The sequence below is a fragment of the Suricata suricatta genome, chromosome 8 (genome assembly GCF_006229205.1).
Source record: "Suricata suricatta isolate VVHF042 chromosome 8, meerkat_22Aug2017_6uvM2_HiC, whole genome shotgun sequence".
In the NCBI taxonomy this organism is placed as follows: Eukaryota; Metazoa; Chordata; class Mammalia; order Carnivora; family Herpestidae; genus Suricata; species Suricata suricatta.
In genome coordinates, this window is record NC_043707.1 from 71,301,379 (window position 1) to 71,319,598 (window position 18,220).

Here is an 18,220-nt window from a genome sequence, read left to right on the forward strand (position 1 = left end):
GAGAGAGAGAGAGGCATGAACAGGGTAGGGTCTGAGAGAGAGGGAGACACAAAATCTGAAGCAGGCTCCAGGCTCTGAGCTAGCTGTCAGCACAGAGCCCAACACGGGCTTGAACCTACGAGCTGTGAGATCATGACCTGAGCCGAAGTAGGACGCTTAACCAACTGAGCTACCCAGGCACCCCTAGACTTTTTTTAAGTTTATGTTTTTGAGAGACAGAGAGAGAGAAAGAGAGAGAGAGAGAGAGAGAGAGAGAGAGAGAGAGAGAGAACGAACACAGGGAAGGGGCAGAAAGAGAGAGGAGAGAGAGAATCTCAAGCAGGCCCTGCACTGGCAATGGCAATGGTGTGGAGCATGAAGCAAGGCTTGAACCTGTGAACCATGAGATCATGTAAAGCTTAACTGACTGTACCACCCTGGCACCCCAGGGTCGGATAGACATTTTAACCTTTCTTCCTAAAAGTAAATTTCCTTGGGACAGAAATTAAAGCAAATATATCTATAACTTCATAAAGTTAATGACAGTAGCATAATATCGAATGTTTTAAAATTTTCTCCTTGATTAAAAAATGCAGTTGATAAGTAAAAGTATTATGGTCTTCATTAGCATGTCATGGACTCTTAGATAGGGTTCCCTGGAGAGCTGCATAAACAGAATGAAGGTATAAATGGAATAGGGTCTAAATGAACTGTATGATTAAACAGAGGACAAAGATTAATTTAGGGCTGACACAGTAGGAAAAATCTGTGAATTTTGTGTATTGACCACAAAGTGTCAGCTATGTCAGGACCTCTATATCACTACGCATAAATAAAGAGAATGTTATTTTGCGGTAAATGTCCCTCATTCATATGATTTCAAGGAAGTTTTCTTTCAGTTTAGGACTCCAAAGTAGTATGAGATTTAGAGAGGATTTAGAGTGACCAGAAAGATAAATGTTGGTCCAAAACCCCAAGAAACTTCACAGTGAGATATCACTTCACACCCATAGGTATGCTATTATCAAAAACACATACACTCACGCACACGCACATACACACATTCATGCACACATACACAGAAAATGACCATTGGTGGGCTGGAAATTGGAACCCTTCCTTGTGTATTACTGGTAGAGCTGTACAATGATGCAGCTGCTATAGAAAACACTGTGATGGCCCCTCAAAAATTAAGCACAGATATATCTTGTGATCCAGGAATTCCATTAATGGATATATACCTCAAAAAGTTAAAAATAGGAACTCTAACAGATAAAGGTACACTCATATTCACAGCAGCATTATTCACCATACCCCAAAGTGGAAGCAACCCAGGTGTCCATCAATGGATGAATGGACAGATAAAATGTAGCATACACATAATGGAATGGTACTATTCATCTTTAAAAAGGAAAGAAGTTCTGACACATGCTACAACATGGAGGAACCTTGGAAAAATGATGCCAAGTGAAAGAAGCCAGTTATAAAAGACAAATACTGTATGGGTCCACTTAGATGACATTCCTAGAGTAATCAAATTCAGAGATAGGAAACAGAAGGTGGTTCCAAGGGCTGGGGGCATGAAATGAACTGTTGTGTAATGGATATGCAGTTTTAGTTTTGGAAAATGAAAAGTGCTGGATGTGGATGGTGGCGAGAGTTGCACAACAATATGAATGTACTTAGTGCAGCAGAACGGTACACCTAGAAGTGGGGAAAATCATAAATGTTATTGTCATGCATATCTTAGCACAGTAAAAAATTAGGAACTTAAGAGGATGAAGGTTTAACATTTTTCTTTTGTGTCACATACTTAAGTTAATAAGTTTAGCACTCAGCACAGTGTTTTCTTCCTTTATTCAGCAATTTGAGTGCAATTGGAGTTTTCAATATTTCAGCAAACATTTATTGAGTCCCCACCAACTACAAACCAGGCAGTATGGTAGGCCTTGGGAATACAAAATCAAATTAAATATAGTGCTTGGCTTTAATGAAGTCACAAATGAGCATGGTCGATAGACATGGAAATTGATGATTGCAATTTACTGCAGTGCAATATGCAACAAATATAAATATGACATTGTGGTTGAGAGTACGGGTTCTAGAATAAGATTGCCTGAATTTGAAAGCTGGATTAGTCACCGTTACCAGTTCATGATCTTAAATAAGTTCTAAAACTGTGCCTTAGTTTCCTTGTCTGCAAAATGGGAGTAATAACAATTTCTACCTCACTGGGTTATTGTGAGGGTGAAATGAGTTCCTTTTGCAAAGTGCTTAGAATAGAGCCTGGAACGTGGTGAATTCTTATTAGCTCTGGTCAGCATCAGCATCATGGATAGGAAAGCAGTAGTAGTGGAATGTAAGGGAGAGATTTTATCTTTTTTCCTCACTGCTAAGTCTCCAGTGCCTAGGAGATTACTTGGTATAGGAAAAGTGCTTAAGAAATGTTTTTATTTAATGACAAGAAAAGTGAGGTTTAGGAAAAAGTACAGAGAAGAGAGTTTGAGGCCAGTAGGGTAGGTGGTTTGAGAAAACATCAAGAAGAAGCAATACCTCAACAGGATTTTGATAGTTGAGTATGTTTTCATTGTAATAACGGGGAGCAGGCATTCCTGACAGAGGAAATGGAATTGCAGCCATGCAGTTGAAATAGCATCAACCATCTGGGGAACAATGAGAAGTTGGTGTTGTCATATTGTGAAGGATAAGGTGGGGAGTGGCCTGAGAGAAGACTGAGAAAATAGGGAAGTGCATATTTAAAAAAATATTTAGTCATTACTAGGTGTCTGACAATGTGCCAGGTATCAGGGCTAAAGTAGTGACCATGGCACAGTTGTACCCCTGGGGAGATTATGTGAGAGACCTGAAATGCCATGTAAAAGGTTAGACTTCATGGAGTTAACCAGGGAGTTGATGAAGAACCTTGAAAAGCTTTTAAGGAAAGCTATGACCTGGTTAGAGTGTACTGACAGCTAGACCTCTGGGAGAGACAGAGGGTGGGCCAGGCCACAGCTGGCGTGTCCTGCTGCTGGTGCTAGAGGGGCCGCTCATGACAAGGTTTTGCTCTGACCCAGGTAAGAGAGTGCAGTTCCCAAGATAAGATGATATCTGCAGGGAGAGAGAGGAGGGATATGGATTTGAGAAGTGATTTCAGAAGACATTTCAGCCCAGTGGGTCTCACTGGGCTGAAATGTCAAATTATAATTTGGTGACTGAGAATGAAGAGAAAGAAAACCAGATGACAAGTTTTCTGGCTTGGCTGTCTTGGTGGAGAGCTGGGACTCCGTACTCCCACTCACTCAACGAAGAAAAAAAGAAACAAGTAAGTTACAGAGTGGGAGGCAGAAGCAAGTTCAGTAATTCAGTTTTGGACAAATTGAGTTTGAGGCATCAAAGGCACATCTAGATAGAAAAGATTTGTAATGAATATGTCTCTATCTCTCTGTCTTACACACATTTCTCTCTCTCTCTCTCTCTCTCTCTCTCTCTCTCTCTCTCTCTCTCTCTCTCTGTGTGTGTGTGTGTGTGAGTTGGTACATGGGGAGGGTCCTAGAAACATAGATATGAGAGTAATTATAATAGAATATAGTATTTACTTACCCAACAAGTCTATTTATTACTATCCTTTGATAGTAATAGTGTTTAAAGCTGGATAGGTGAACTTCTTGCTGATGGATATGTGTAGTGTCTTGGCCCAGGTTGCAAAGTCGTAACATCAGGATTAAATATGATGAGGATGGAGATATATCTTTTAAAATCAAATTGCTCCTGTCCCACTGCTTTAGTTTTCTCTTTCTGTTGTAACAAATCACCACAAACTTAGTGACTTACAGCCACAATGATTTATTATCTTATAAATCTGGAGGTCCTAAATACAACATGGGTCTCACTGGGCTGAAATGTCAATAGAGTAACTTTCTTCTGAAGGCACTGGGGGGAAACCTGTTTCATTGCCTTTTCCAGCTTCTAGAAATTACCTGCATTTCCTGACCCATGACCTCTTACACCATCTTTAAGGCCCAAAGTATTGGCATCTTCAAGTTTCCCTGTGTCTGTTTCCATCATCACATCTTCTCTGCCTCTCCTACACCTATTTCCCTTATAATGACCCCTGTTATTACATTGGCTCCACCTGGAAATCCAGGATTGTTTCCCCATTTTAAGATCCTTAATTATAACTGCAAAGTTCCTTATACCATATTAGGTAACACATTCACAGTTGTGGGGACATGGACATCTTTGGGCGGCCATTATTCTGTCCTCCACATTTACTTTTACCTGTAGAGTTCAAGTTTGTTTTGAGTTTATTCAGCTTTAGTCTTTAGATGCCTCTTCCATTTGTAATGATGGCTGCTTATCTAGCTCTACATACTTGAACTAGTTTTTGTCCCACCTCAGGTAAAGTCATTAAATCTTTCTTGAACCTCTAGATCAAAGAAATCTCTCCTCTGAACTCCTATAATGTTTCTTTCTGTCTTGTTCATTTGAACTAATCATTCACTAGTGTGAACTCTTTGTACCAATAAATAGAGATTTACCTCACATTGGCTTAAGGAATTAAGTGGAAATTGTTTATTCAGAGAATCCAAAAAAGGATTGAAGAAGGAATTATGGGAAGGTCGAGTTGCGACTAGTTTTTAGGAGCAGCCAAAACCGAAGACTTAAACATTATCTCTCCTTAATTTGTTGCTACTTCTCTCAGAGTCACTTTCATTGTCTCCTACGAAGGCTGACTTTGTCTATATGACAAGAAACAGAGCCAAGAACAGGAACTAAACTTTATACTTGAAAGCTTCCCTCACCAGAAACACAAACCAAAATAGACTTACAAGAGGAAATGTTGTTTCAGTTGCCTTCAAGAGTCGTGAAAAAGAAGAGACAAAGCAAGAGAAAACGTTGTGTAAAAGAAAAGACAAACAGACACTTATTTTGTTTTAGTATAGTTTATTGGAATCAGACACTTAATTACAGAGAACAAACTGATGGCGATCAGAAGGGAGGTGGATGGGGACTGGGTTAAATAGGTGATGGGGATTAAGGAGTGCACTTGCTGTGATGAGCACGGGATGTTGGATAGAAGTTTTGAATCACGATATAAGTAATGCCTAATATAATACTGAATGTTAACTAACTGGAATCAAAATAAAAACTTAAAAAAATAAGTAAGAAGAGTTGTGAAAAAGAAATATAATGCTTCAACTACATGTTTAAGAACCTCTTGTTTGCTCTAGAAGATGTTTTTGTTCTTTGGTCTTATCTAAAGGGATATCCCAAATACTGGTCCTAACTTACCTAACTCCTTATCTATCAACAAAAGTCCTTGACTCTAATTTCACAATGAAAATAGAACTCCCCCAAATGCTTGCCTTTACATCTATACATATACCTTTGTCTAGAATATCTCTTTCCTCATTCCCCAGAAAACACTGATAATTACCTTTTAATATCCATGTACCTGTGCTCTTTGTCCTTCAGTCTCCTCCAAGACCTTAACATCATTTCCCCCTCTTTTTTCCTTTCTCTTTTCTCTTTCTCCTTCTACTGGCTTTTTACTGATCTCCACTCCCTCTCAACAGCATTTCAAAGTGACACAAACCTTTCTTATCTTAAAAAAAAAAACGTGGTAATTTGGATATGTTATTTTATGCAGTGAACAATTTGGAGTATTTAATATTACTTGATCTCTCTGTAAAATTTGATGTTGTTGATCATTCCATTTTTTTTGAAACTGCCTCCTTTCTTGGTTTACATGATGCATTCTTGATTATATTTTCCTTCTCAGTCTAGTTCATAACGCCTCTTTCTTTTGTTGGCTTCTTTCAAGTTGATTCTTGGCTCCTTTTTCTTCTCTCTCTCTGTGTTCCAGCTGGTTATCTCACTTGCACACATGGCTTTGCTTATCCTTTGTACTCTGATGATGACCACCCACACATCTAGTTCAGACTTCTCAACAGAAATCTTAAGTGCAAGAAGCAGTGGAATACTATTTATACACTATTGAAAAAAAAAATTAAGCCTGATCTTTTAAATGATCAAATATTAGAGTGAAGTAAAAATAATGTCAGAAATATTAGACCATAGCTTACCTAATACATACACTAAAGACACTCTTAGAAGAAATTCTCCAGCAAGAAGCAAAATAAATGAAGATGAATCAAAAGAAATGGGTGGTGAGGATTAAGGAGGGCATTTGTTGTGATGAACACTGGGTATTGTATGTAAGTGATGAGTCACTAAATTCTATGCCTGAAACTAATATTTCACTGTACATTAACTACCTAGAATTTAAAAAAAAACTTGAAACATTAAAAAAGTTAGTTTTAAGAACTAAATGCTGGTAAATACTTTAGTAAAATTTCTTGCCTAAATAAGCAATAATTTAGTAAAATTTCTTGTCTAAAATTTCTTGCATAAAACAATAACAACAATATATCAATTTATAATTTAAATTCTAGAAAATATCGACTAGAAGGATGTTGGTATTGGAGTGCAGAGAGAAATAAGAGACCTCTAAGGCATTTTTGTTGGAAGTGAGGAGATGAGGGAACTATAGATATTGAAAAGCTTTTGAATTCTATTACTATAGGAAATAAATACATGAATAGTAAGTATAATAATGGGTCTTAATAGATAGAGATAACCATCAGAAGGCTAAAAGTATAATGTATGATTTTCAAGCCAGCAGAGTAAAATTCAGTCAACCTAATGGATGTTAGGAAAGAAGAGGAACAGACAAAACAAAAAGGAAATACAGGAGTTAGAAAATATGAAAGAAGATGGAAGAGATAATTTTTAACAAATAAACCTCATTTGAACTCACTAAATTCACTTTTAGTAAGACAGGGACTCTCAGCTTAGATTTTTGAAAAGATGTAGTAAATATGCTGTCCACAGAGACACATTTTAAATAATAATGTTATAACCATTCCAAAATTATTTGTGTAAAAGAAAATGTAAGAAAGGTGAGTATTTGTAACAAGTAATGAAAAACACAAAATCAACTGGCCCTGAAAGATTTTATTTTGCCTCATTATAATTTTGTATAGTAGCCCACTAGCTCAAAGATTCAATCTCTGTCCTAACAGAACTCCTGTCTCTGTCTCCTCTCAATATATTCCACAGCATAATCTTTCTAAACAAAACATGATTTTGTCCTGTTGGAGCTATTTTACTATCATTCCCCAATTGTCTACAAGAAAAAGCTCAAGATATTTGGCATTTTATTTAAGGCCTTCCTTGATTTGTAGCTTAGTTACTTCCTCATTGCCTCCCTACTTCTCAAGCTCCCTGCTCTCTCTTCTTCTTGCTTGGGCATACAGAAATGTTTACATTTACCTTAATGGAACATTCTATCTCTCACTTGCCTATTTGGCTGGAATTTGTCTTTCTGACTGGAATTTCCTTTTTCTATTTGTCCTTCAGGACTTACATGAGGTACCACCTCTTCTGTGATCTTTCTCCTTTATGCTCCTATAATTCTATGACATTATATCATATCACATTAAATTACCTTGTGTCCCTTCCTAACTAAACTGTAAGCCACTGGAAGAGAAGGGACCATGCGGTCCCAGCCTTCAGCATGGTGCCTGTCATACAGTATAAATTGTGCTCAGTGGATAAATGAATTAAAGTCAGCAAGTATGTTCCAGGTGCTAGACTCAGACTGGTAGGTGAGAATCAAAAATTAGGAAATAGGTTCTGTGTATAAAGGTTACAATGAGTGGTTTATTCAATTCAAAAAAGAGGATTGAGATAAATTACTTTGTGAAATATTAATTGTATTGTTTGAGTGTTTTAGGCATAGTCTTTGGTTGCAAGTGACAGAAAACCAACTCAAATAAGTTAGTCATCTATTTTTACATATAGAAGAATACTAGGCACTGTGCTGCAAAGGTGAGGTTGTCACCTAGAGTTCAGGTTCTTTGGGAACTGGGGGAACTAGGGATGTGAGTGTACCCAGGTTTTTGCCCATCTCTTGGTGTATTGGCCTCATAATCCCATAGCAGGGGAAATGGACAGAGACTAGTCCTGAGCCTAACAATACATAGCTTTGCCACCAGAGAGACACTGATCATCTTCCCTAGTTCTGGTTCAAAATGTCCTAAAGAAGAGTTCTGATAAGTTTGTTATGAGTCAAGTCCTTACCCTGAATGAATCAGCAATAGCAATGAGGGCAGGATTAGACAGCAAAGATCTGAGAAGTTTGCTTCTCATCCTTTCCTCTCAACCCTTGCCACTCAAAGTGAGGTTGTCTGGTATCATCTGAAGGTTGTTAGAAATGAAGAATCTTAGGCTCTGAATCTAGTGAACCATTATCTACATTTTAGCTAACTCCCTAAGTGATTACTCAAATTTGTGAAACACGGGACACATTAACTAGGAGCAACTGCTCTCTGTGTCTTCTGAGGCTGGGAGTATTAGCACTGGTTTTAAGTTGTAGGAGATGATTCAAGGAGATGTCTGCAAGCTCATCCTAAGTATTTGCTTATAAAATACAGTATTTTGAAAAGTTTTGGAATTTTCTTTTGAAGCAAATTTTAAGAAAAATATTATTCACTATTTTTTTCTGGTATAGTTTGTCATATTTGCAAAGAAATAGACCTTTCAGCTTCCTTTACTATCCCACTATTTTTATAGTGAATTTACCTACTACTCTTATCTCACAGCCCAGAGACTGATTATTGGCTCCTGGAAATCCCCATTTCTATACCAGCGACGTGTTTTCTCTTTGGACTCCACTCTTATTATGTTTTTGCCAGATGTTCCTGATTAAACAGTTGGACATTGACCTTGATAACTCCTCGAGTGGCCCTATGCTGGTATCAGTACACTTTCTAGGCTTGGATGGCAGTGACCTATGTCAACCAGTCATCAAGTATGGAACTCTGGATCCTCAGTAATCAGTGCTGTGTCTAGTGATGTAGAGGCTCCTTCTGTAAGGAATAAAAGGGAAGAATTCATTTGTACATCAAATTAATAACAGGTTGTTTAATTCACCAATCTTATAGAGCTTTCCAGATGAGGTCTAAAAAGTGCCTTTTGAGCAAAGACTTTGTTCTTTGAGTGGAATGAGAAGCATTTCTGGAAATCAACGATTCTCTATTTTCTCTGCATATCATGACTTTTTTTAAAAATCAGATTTTGTCTTGGATAATGGTCAATTACAAATTCTCAAATGATTAAGGATAATTCCAGAGGAATACTGACTTTTTACATAGTTATTTATGTTACTGAATTAAGTCAAATATGATATATTTTTTGTATTAGACCTACTTTTTTAGTTGATGATTAGATCATTTTAGATGTTGATTGTTTTTTTCTTTTAAAGCAGAGAAGTGCCAAGGATGTAAAATATCTAAAACCATTATCAGGATTCTGGTTCAAATTAGCCTTTCCAACAGCTAGCCCACAGTGATAAGGATTTAGTAAGATGCTAGGTCTCCTGATTTAAGAATCATATTTATTAAGATAACTTTACTTAATAACTGCTTATGGAGTGGCAGTAGAGCTAATTAGCCTAATTAGTTTTAAATGCAGATTTTTAGGGGATTCGTTTACATATGAAGATAAGTGGGGAATTGAGAGTTTTTCTAGATAACAAAAGAGGCTTCTGCACTGTGGAATATGAGCAATTTTATATCTGCGCTTCCTAGTTTTTCTGTCCCATACAACTACCAAATGCTCTGTTCCACTTTAGGGGGACATTCATCAAACCTGTGGAAGGGAAGCCAACTCTGTTGGATGTGCCCAAATGATACTGTTTTTATTATTTGTGTACCATTGAATCTATGATTTACAGGACACTTCATAGAGAGTAAGAAGTGAAAGAAAGAGGAACCATATTGCAATAAACAGACTAAAGAAATAGCCACCATTGAGGTTGGTTAAATTATTATATGACCTGAAATCTCATTGACCTGGATTATTCCACTGGTACAGTGATTTTAAGGAATATGGTTTGTCCTGTCTATATGGTATTATTTCTCTTTCAGAAAATGTTCCAACGCAGCAACTCTCTATTTGATTTATAATGAAAGTAGAGTAACCGAGAGACCTCTCCATTTGATACAAAGTTTTACTGAAAGGCAACTGAATTATTCCTTTCTCATGAAGTAAGTCCCTGAGAGAACTTGGAATCATCCCAACTTCAGATTAAGGACAATACATGACTAATACTTGTAAAGTGCAAAATGCAATGCAGATTAAGGAACCAATACATAATTGGTTTTGCTGGCAAATTTTTCAATCCAGATAAGATTCTGAAACTATCTGGGGGATGGTTTCCAAAAGTCTGAACTTGTCTCAGGTGAAAACACCTTGGTTGGCAGATGCTTTAGGCTGTGATATAGGCAGTGTCAGCCAATCTGATATTTCTTGTTATTATATGTAGAGTTTATGATAGCCTTGATTGTCTGTAATCAATCATGTCACTGAAATTTCCAGATAACTGAAGCCTAGTTCATATTGTCGAAAACTCAATTTTAACTATTTTCATGCCTATCTTTCTAAAAGAGAATGTATTCAGTAGAGTGTATTGGCAATAACTTAGGTGATGTAATGGGATCTGAGTGAGTGCATGTGGCAAGAGATTTTATGAATGCTCTCCAGTAGGCACCAGGATCATACAGTCTAAGTCTTTATCCAAAGGGACAGATTTTATTGAGGCATATGTATATTTTCAGAGAGGGAAGTGCCATATTTTCAGTTATTTTTTAGTGATCAATATCAAATAAATGCATATGGTAATCAGTGATGGGGCAATGGGAGTGGAGAAGTTTCATTTACTTGGCATCTTCTCTGAGTGTTTCTTGGACTTGCCTCTCTGGCATCTTCTATTTAATGTAAGAATTACCTTAGCTGCACACTTGGGATTATCATTCTCTAAATCAACCTTTGGAGTCTCCTCTGGAGACTATACAATGTTCTTGGAAGTTTGTTAATCTCTGTAGGGATGTGTGGTGTCCTATTTATCTTTAACATGGAACAGAGGCCCCCGAAGGCAGAGATGTCCTATGGTGCAGAGCTGAAAGTTCTCCATTTTTCTCATCTCTGGCTCTGTTTTGTCTTTGCAGTGCTCATTCTTTGTTGCCACTTTGACTTTCTGGCATCACTCTTCTGATTTTTGTTTCTCACCATGTTTTGGCTTTTGTACTGTGTAGATTGTTTCCTTTTTATGTCTAAAATCTTTGTTGTGATTATAAATAATATTTATTACATAAATTGGAAAACGTTACAGGGCTTCAAGAAGGAAACTTTGATTACCTATTCTTTTATACATACATTCACTTTTTTTTCTTAAACTATTAAGGCCATATTATGCACTCAATTTTCTGGGGGACGCCTGAGTGGCTCAGTTGGTTAAGCCTCCGGCATCGTCTCAGATCATGATCACCATTGTCTCAGGTCATGATCTCATGGTTCACAGGTTCAAGCCCTGCATCAATTTTGTAAATATTTTAAAACTGGGCATATTAGGGATACCTGGGTGGCTCAGTTGGTTAAGGAGCCGACTTCAGCTCAGGTCATGATCTCACAGCTAGTGTGTTTGAGCCCCATGTTGGGCTTTGTGCTGACAGCCAGAGCCTGGAGTCTGCTTCTGATTCTGTCTTTCTTTCTCTCTCTGCCCCTCCCCCACTCATGCTCTGTCTCTCTCTCCTTCAAAAATAAATAAACAATAAAAGAAAAATCCTGGGCATATTATAAGCATTCTACCAAAAGACTTTTAAGAATTATTTTTAATGTTTATTTTATTTTTGTGATAGAGAGACACAGAGCATGAGCAGGGGAGGGGCAGAGAGAGAGGGAGACACAGAATGTGAAGCAGGCCCTAGGCCCTGAGCTGTCAGTGCAGAGCCCGACGTGGGGCTTGAATTCACAAACTGTGAGATTATGACCTGAGCTGAAGTTGGACGCTTAACTGACTGAGCCAACACCCAGGTGCCCCCCAAAAGACTTTTTTGGAATGAGATGAAGATGATGATAGAGATGATGAGGTAACTAATGCTGACTTAGTGATTCCTCTGTGCCATGCCCTATTCTAACTACTCTACTTATATTCGCTCAATTAATCTTCACATCAATCCTATGTTAAGACTATTATTCCTACATTACAGATAAAGAAGCTGCAGTACAGAGACATAAGTAACTTGCCCAATGTTCCATAAGTGAGTGGTTATATATTTTAAAGCATTTTCTTATGTCAATAAAATATTTCATAAATCCTGCTTGAAATGATTGAGTAGAATTCCATCACATGAATACGTCATACGTTACCATTATCATTAGACATTGAAATTGTTTCCAGTTTGGGTATCATTCAGATAATGCTTCTATGAACATCTTTGTTGGCAGTTTTAGTCATTTACTCATGATCTATAGCTGGACATAAACTGACATGTCACAGGGTGAAGATATTTATGGCCCTTGACATTGCCAATTGCTTTCTAGAAAGGTAGTGCCCATTTATAGTTCATGAGATAGTATATGAGAATAAACACCTGATTGTACTTTATAAGTATTAACCTTTAAAGATGTATTTGTTAGTTTGAAAAGTAAGAATAGTGCTCCATAAACACTTTTAATTTAATAGTATGCATTTTGTTGTTACCAATCGATGGGATTGCTCATGGCACAAAGAAAATTAGGGCTAGAAGATACCCTGATTCCCAGTCAAGGAAATTGAATGAACCAATCCATCCTGGTGCTTAGGATCTTTGTTGTTCTTGGTTACCTTTGTCACAACTTATTATTCAGAACTGCTAGTTCAGATTTGCACATTTGATACATGAGTTCCTACACATATCCAGTAAAATAGAGCAACAGTTCAAAGTACTGGACAACTGGTTATGTTATTTTAGCAAATTTGATACACCTACTGTCCAGGGTTAAAACGGAAAAGCAAAACAAGAAAGCCAGGCAGTGACCTCTGTACCTTAAGTTATTAGCAAACTTGATTGACAGTCAACTCTAAAGTTAATAGTTTTGTTGAGAACAGGTTCTTGTAACAGTTTTGTGAGTCTGCAGTGGTTTCCCCTTATTTCCTGGTTCCTGGATATACTGTAAGTGTAGATAAGGAAGGTACACAAAACATTGAATTAAATATAAAATGTTTCCTGCTTATGGAGCCTTGGCTATATGATTAAAAAGTTAGGTCTATAAAGGGAACATTTAAAAATTGTTTTCTGAAAAGTAAAATGTATGAAAAACTGGCTAATGTGAAGTTTTAGTTATGTCAGATAAACTAAAATGCTGTTAAAGTTCCTTTACTACTATTCTAGAAATGTTTACTCATCATCCTGTCTGAATCAGTTGCTTTAGCTCCACCTGTCTGCAAACAGATCTCACTAATATGGGGGCGGGCCTATGAAAAGAGAAAGGTGATTCAAAGGAGTGGAACCGCCTGGGTTCTAAATGCTGACTTCATCACTAACTAGCTGTGTGCACTTCCTCAATTGTTGGACCACTCTTTGCCTCTGCTTCCTCATTTGTAAAATGTAGATAATAATATTACCCCCATGAAGTTTCTGTGAAAAAAAATGAGATAATAGAGCAGAAGCTCTTAGAGCAGTATCTGGCGCATAGTAAGTGCTAAATAAATGTTTGCTGTTCTCATTATTACTGTAAGTAATAATAAGTATTCTTCTTATTGTATATATTCTAATTATTACTACAAGGAAAGTCACTTGTCTCCTCTCTCTTCATCAAGGTAATGTTTTATGCTTAGCAATAGTGTAATTGCAACTATATTGCTGGAGCCAGCCTGCCAATGAGTCAGCCTGGAAGTTCTTGGCTGTGGAGAAAAGAACACCGAAAATATGAGGCTTGTACAGTGTTGATCCAGTTCACACAGCTAAGCTTCTGTTTCATGAGGGACCACGGTAAACAGATTAAAGAGCTTGATCTCTAGATTTCAACTGACTGCTTAAATATTGTGTAAGTCACTTACCAGTTGTTGGAGGCAACTTACTTAACTCTGAGCCTTAGTTGCCCATTTATATAGCATTTTTATATGACATTTCTTCCCTTTAGAGGACCTTGCTCTGGCTCTTTGATGGCTGTGTCTCTCCCTGGTCTGGCATCACAGGCATGATCTGTGCAGTTACATTGGATGGCCCTCTACTCAGAAAGGTCCTGTGCTTGGTTTAATGCTTTGCTCTAGCTGCCTTGGAATTCTTACTAATTTTGTCTTTGGCTTATGTTTTGTAAGTGAAATCTGCTGGGTCAATGGTTTATGCATTTAAGTAGAGTAAATACATGCACTATGTGTATCCACCATTCCTTGGCATCCAGTTTGCATAAAACTTTATCGATGTCCCCTAAGTGTAGAATTCAGGTGGGCCCGCAATACATTGGAGTTCAGTGAGACTCGAAGTGAGTACCAAGTGAACATGTTGTGGGGAGCGGCAAAGATCTCAGCTGCTCGGCCATTTGCTAGCCGGATTTGTCACTCCCCGAGGGGAGTTGCAAATAGGCAGGGGAGCGCCACTCCCTGCCAGAGGAGAAGCCAGAAGATCAAAGCTCAACCGCCTGCAGGCAGGGTGGTATCAGCCCCTCAGGCGCTGTGCTAAAACACTTTAGTCTGGTTCCTCTTTTACTCCAGTCTTAATCCCTTAACCCTGTTTCCTAGCAACCGACCTAGGTCAGCTGCCTTGTTTTCCCGCCTTGAAACCTTTATAAGATAGGGTGTTTTCTCAATAAAGAGAAGAGGCTTGATCGGATTCCGTGTGCTGTCTTTACTCTCTGTGCTCCCCTTTCCTGCCCTTTCTCTCCCTCCCACAGGAAAAGAACCCACGAGGACTCTCCGCCCTGCCGGTCGGGGTGGACCGCGGAACGCCGGGGACGAGCGCTCCAGGACCCGGCCTCCGGGTTACGACACATGTTACATCTACCATCGAGTAGGTGGTTCCCTCAGAGTCCTGAGAGGCTGTGCTTTCAATTCAACCCAGAACTTTCTTTGAACACAGAAAGAAGGCAACGGTATTCTAAGAAACACAAACGACCAAGAAATTGTATTTTTTTCTTATTCTTGTTACTTCCCTTTATTAGCCAACTACTTATGTTGAAAATGAGGAGATGGAAGGAAAGAGAAAAATAGGGTAACCATAAGCTCCTTTTTTTTGGTCCTCCTTACTCACAGGTAAGCCAAAGGATGAGAACATATAAACACAATGTGAAATGAAAACTGACTTGAGTCAGTTTTGTGCAGTGTTTTCACTGTTCCAGCAAGAATGAAATATACATGCATGTACAAGCTACAAAATACAAATTGTGTGTTCCACATACAAGTTAAGTTTTCTTATATTTGCATCTAGAACTCGCATTGTACAATATGAAGATGAATAGTAAAATTCATATACATACGTTCAAATCGTGATTTTTTTTATTTAGAATAACTTTAAATAGCAAAAACATCATACCAAGCTGAGAAAGACTATGGAAGAAAGAAAATAGCTTTATATTTTAGTAACTTATTTTTTTAACTCTATTTATTTATTTTGAGAGAGTTTGTGCGCTCACATGTATGCACAGAACAGAAAGAAAGAAAGAGAGAATCCCAAACAGTCTCTGCACTGACAGTGTGGGCTGATGTGGGGCTTGAACTTAACAAACTGGGAGATCATGACCTAAGCCAAAATAAAAAATTGGGCACTTCAGTGACTGAGCCACCCAGGTGCCCTTTAGTAGCTTAAAAAAAAAACCTTTTTTAAAAAATGTTTTATTTATTTTTGAGAGAGAGCGCGCGCAGGGGAGGGTCAGATAGAGAGGGAGACACAGAATCTGAAGACGGGCTCCAGGCTTTGAGCTGTCAGCACAGAGCCTGACGTGGGGCTCAAACCCACGAACCGTGAGATCATAACCTGAGCCCAAGCCTGATGCTCAACCGACTGAGCCCCCCAGGCGCCCCTCACCCCCACTTAGTAGCTTTAATAGAATTTTTTTAAACTGCTGCTTGAATAAGGGGTAGTGCATTTCCATGTTGCACTGAGTTCTCATAATTATATAACTGGCCCCGTCCTCTTTCTCTGGGGTAAAGAGTCCAGAGGGCCAACGAATTGTACCCATTTAGTGAATGACCCCCTTCCCCACTTCTAAACCATATTCCTCATGCCCAAACCTGAAATTCTGTGATTGGTTAATGGCCCTCCTTTGATGGTCTGTATGGCCCAGAACTGACTCGGGTGCAAGGATTGTATCAAAGGTGTGCGCACTTCCAGGCTGAAGAGCTGGGTAAAGGGCAGCTATTGATATTGTGCATGGGCTTGAAGTGGCCATACCCATGAACATGAGGTCCCTCAGGGTGAGGTCTGGAGTTGGGAACAGTGGGAAGAAAAGGGGGTGCTCCATGGCCCGTCTGTTCCTGGGCTGCCATGTTCCAGCATGGCATTGTGAGGGGTCCAAGAATTTTAAATTTGAATCTGACTTTTGAAGTCATAATGAAGGTATATTTGTGAAGATAGGAGATAAACACATTTTTTTACAGCTTGCTAGCCTGATTTATAATATTTGCATATTTGGACATAGTTTAGGTGGATCATCAGTTTGCACTTATTATTAGGGCAGGACCTGGATGTGACTATGCAGAGTACTTAGTGCCTGACACTTAGGAAAATCCTAATAAATGATGGCTGTTATAAATATTATGTAATATACCAAGTGATGATGGTGGTAATGTAACACCTTTCTCTTCTTGGCCAAGGCCTTGACACCCTGTCATCTCTCCCTCCATTTCTTCCTCACCCCTAAGTCAGTGAGGGTGATGGTGGTAATGCTAGTATTCTGCTTTCCAACCCCCAAATAGTAAATGAAGCCTTCCTCTAAATAGACTGGTTGTCTGGTTCCTTGAAGTATTGCTTTGGGTCCCATAGCTGTGACCTATGAGTAGGACTGACTACAGTCCTGTGCCCACTGGAATCATGCATGAGCTTCTTATGGCTGTTAGGAGTATCAATTGTGCTATACATCCCGCACATTAACACATGTGTTTTGTTTTTCTAATGGATTTGGAATTATTTTTGGAGTTTAAAAAACTTATCTCTAGTGATAATTGATTAGGCTAAGAAGAATGATTTAACATTTTTCCCTTTTCATATTGAGTGCCAAGAACTGGGTAATATAGATTTTCTCAATCACAATAACTATGCATTGCTTAGGCTTTCTAATTCAATGAATTTCTTGTCCTCATTATTTGGTTTTTACCTTGATTTTCATCTTTGACTGTTTGGTGAAATTTTACTGTAAGCATCCTTGAACACTGTTTCATTGATTTGTCTTCTCTTTCTTTGTTTTAATGAATCACTCAATGTTGAAAATGCTTGGACAGGATGTTCTTTGGAAAGGTTTTGGCATTTACTCAAAAGTCTGAAACCTTGTAGAATTATTTGAGAGCATGTAGAAGTCACGGAGGCCACATGTCAGGTAGTTTTTTATTTTTATTTTTATTTTTTGCAAAAGATCTTTATCTTTATTAATCACTGAATATGTTTTATGTTTATTTTTACTTTAATTTTTTATTTTTTAAAAATAGTTTATTGTCAAATTGGTTTCCATACAACACCCAGTGCTCTTCCCCACAAGTGCCCTCCTCCATCACCACCACCTCTTTTCTCTCTCCCCCTCCCCCTTCAACCCTTGGTTTGTTTTCAGTATTCAATAGTCTCTCAGGTTTTGCATCCCTCTCTCTCCCCAACTCTCTTTCCCCCTTCCCCTCCCCATGGTCCTCCATTTAGGTTTCTCCTGTTCTCCTGTTAGACCTATGAGTGCAAACATATGGTCAGGCGGAGAAGGTCAGGTAGTTTTTGAAAGTATAATTTTAAAAACATAGTGCTTATTTCTCTTCCTCCTTCTTTTGGTGATGTTGATATCACCAGATTATCATTGAGCAAAAGAAAAGACTTTGATCCCCAGAGTCACTCAGATTGCATCTCGCAGTGGATTTGCCCAACATGAAAGCTGTATTAATATTTGGAGAAATGGAAGTTTGATTAGAATTATTATGCTTCTTATATTTCTCTTGGTTTTCCCTCCTTATTTTGTACTTACAGTCAGACATTATGAAAGTAGATGTATCATTCTTTTGGCAGACACCACATGTGGACTGGCTACCAAATCATGGGTTCTTAAAATAGATGCTCCCCCTCCCACCCTCAAATAGCAGGTGAATATTGTGCATTGTTAATTTCCCACTTGCTTGTTTCTTCCCAACTGGCTATAAACTCTGTGAGAGCAGAAACCACACCTGGCT